General features: G+C 54.6%; 1 protein-coding gene across 1 annotated transcript in view; it reads left to right on the plus strand.

Annotated features, from left to right (window-relative positions):
* The first annotated feature begins 554 nt into the window (after positions 1-554).
* WDR37 (WD repeat domain 37) overlaps positions 555-2,699 on the plus strand; it is a 95,380-nt gene continuing 93,235 nt past the window's right edge. The window contains exon 1 of the mRNA XM_019508176.1: positions 555-573. The gene's annotated coding sequence lies outside the window, so the exon portion shown is untranslated. The remainder of the gene's footprint in view (positions 574-2,699) is intronic.

Below are 2,699 nucleotides of genomic sequence, written 5' to 3' on the forward strand. Positions count from 1 at the left end.
TCAGTTGGAAAAATTCTTCTTTGCAATCCCCTCAGGACTTATTTCCACAATGATTTGCGTATTTTTTGTCCCAGTGTATGATAGGTTTTTTCAGCAAACACAGTCATTTGGAGCATCCAGTAGGGTAATTCATATTTAAGACGTGGTAAAGCTAATGCTGCAACACCGAAGCCTGCAACCAGCGACGCGGCCCGCCAGAGACCGACCTCGCGGCAGAGCCGGGGACCAGCCTGTGTAGGCGGGACCGAGCTCTACGCACGCGCGGGGCGGGGGGGGGGCGGAGAAGAGGACGCAGAACAGTACTTCCGTTGGTGGCCGGAAGTGGAGCAGCGGCGGCTTCGTCACGTGCCGCCCCTGTCATGTGCACATCCTTCCTCTCCCCTCCCCCGCCCCGGGGACGCTCTGCGCGGCTCTTCCTCCTCTCTATGGTGCGGGCGGGAGGAAGGAAGGGGAGCGGCGTTTCCGCCTGGGCCGGAAGTAGAGACGCGCGTCCCTCACGCGAGCGGGCTGTTGTCGGTGTCTCGGGGCTGCTGGCCGCCGCCTTCGCCCGCCCCGCCCCGGTTGCTCGGACAGGTGGGTGCGGGGCCCGATCGCGGGGGGAGCTCCCCCCGGCACTAACATGGCAGCGCGGCGGGGGGCGGCCCGTCCCACCGCGTCCCGGGGCGGCTATGCCAGGGGTGCCGCCGCACCCTTGGAGGCCGCCCCGAGGGCTGAGGCGAGGAGCAGATAAGCAAGACGCGGGTGGTCCCTGGTTGGACGCCCCCAGTCCCGCCCCTCGGGGTCGTCCGGGGGGGAGGTTGTGGTGATGCTCAATCACACAAGCCCCAGAGGCACCTCCGGTCCAGTCAGGCAGGGCCCTCACGCTGGAGTGGTCGTGCTCGGCTGCCCTAGGTGCCTGGGGCATGAATGGGGCCCGGCTGTTTAATTCCCGTTTCTCTCCATCTGTCTTTTTTTTCAAAACGGTCGGATGCCGTTGCCCGGCTGCTTCCAGCCGCGCAGTTGGGGACCCGGCATGGCCACAGGCCCATCCTGTCTGTGTGTGTGTCGATCTGGGACGTGGCAGGGCAAGGACCTGGCTGTTCAGCTGGATCTCCTGGCAGCCAATGAGAGGCGCCCTCCGAGCGGCAGTGGCACGGGCAGTGGTGTAGGCACTTCTGTTTTGAAGCGCCATGGCCTGATTTAGCTTGCGCTGATTTCCTTTTGTGGGTTTTGCATCAAAACGACCGAAGACCAGATCGAAGCTCTCAGAGTCGCTTTAGTTCTGTGTTGCATGTGGATCGGCTCTAAGGCGTCTTAAGGGCACTAAATGTAAATTTTGTTCTTGGCATCTGCAAGGTTAAATCTTCAAAACCTGGTTGGTTTGCGACTAGCTGTAGGCGTTAGGCAGGGCAGGTGGCCATCCAATATTGCTTATCCCTGTCTAGAATTGGTAAACCACAACCCGTTAGCTCACATAATAGGTTTTTTCAATCTAGAGGTTGTCTCCTGTGGCACTTTATTTTGAATGTGATATTTGTTTAAGTAGATGGTTTCTACAGAAACTCTTTTCCTTGAGCAGGGAGCAAAGTGTTTGGGTTGGATAGTGTTGCATCTCAGGCAGAGTTTCCAAAGTGTCTAATGATTGTTTTAGGATTGCTCTTGCATCTTACGTGGTACTTTTCATGGGAAGATCTGAAACTGTTTTACGAAGGAGGGAAGTAGCATTATCAGATGGGAGACAATGAGGCACAAAAGTGAAGCAACTTGCCTGAGGTCACTGAGTGGTAGAGCTGAGACTAATACTTTGCTCTTATGAGGTCTATTCCAGTGATCCTGTAACGAGCCGTAATGTCAAGAGGCATTTCCTGTTATAATAGCAGGAGATTACTTCATTGTTCATGGTTTTACCAGTAACTATTGATCACTATCCATTCTTTAATCAGTGATAGGTATTACATACTGTGATGTCACTGCAGTTTAAAAAGTAGACTTTTGTTCTGATGCTGTCTGGGTAATATTTTGTTGGCTAGTTTTAGAACTGTCACTTACTGCTTCAGGGAAGAAAGGACCTACCATTACTACTATACTATCTTTCAAAGCTACCTAGTTTGCGTGTTACGGTGTTTAGAGAGAGCATTGTATTCATAGTTTCATAGTAGGGTCGGAAGGGACCTGAGCAGATCATCAAGTCCAGCCCCCTGCCATGGCAGGAAAGAGTACTGGGGTCAAACGACCCCAGCAAAGTGATTGTCAAGCCTTGTTTTAAAGACGCCTAGGGTAGGAGCCAGCACTACTTTGCTTGGAAGCTGGTTCCAGATCCTAGCCGCCCTGACCGTGAAGTAGCGCCTCCTGATGTCTAGTCTGAATTTACCCTCTGCCAGCTTGTGACCGTTATTTCTAGTCGCTCCTGGTAGTGCTCGGGGGAACAGGGACTTCCCCAGTGCCTGCTGATCCCCTCTGGCTAGTTTGTAACAGGCCACTAGATCCCCCCTCAGCCTTCTCTTATGGAGGCTGAACAGGTTCAGGTCCCGTAGCCTCTCCTCATAGGGCCTGCCCTGCTGGCCCCTGATCATGCGAGTGACCCTCCTCTGGACCCTCTTCATGTTGTCCACATCCCTCTTGAAGTGCGGTGCCCAGAACTGGATGCAGTACTCCAGCTGCGGCCTGACCAGTGCCGCATAGAGGGGGAGGATCACCTCCTTGGACCTGCTTGAGATGCA

The sequence above is a fragment of the Gavialis gangeticus genome, unplaced genomic scaffold, assembly GCF_001723915.1.
Source record: "Gavialis gangeticus isolate Ggan-Ray unplaced genomic scaffold, GavGan_comp1, whole genome shotgun sequence".
Lineage (NCBI taxonomy): Eukaryota > Metazoa > Chordata > Crocodylia > Gavialidae > Gavialis > Gavialis gangeticus.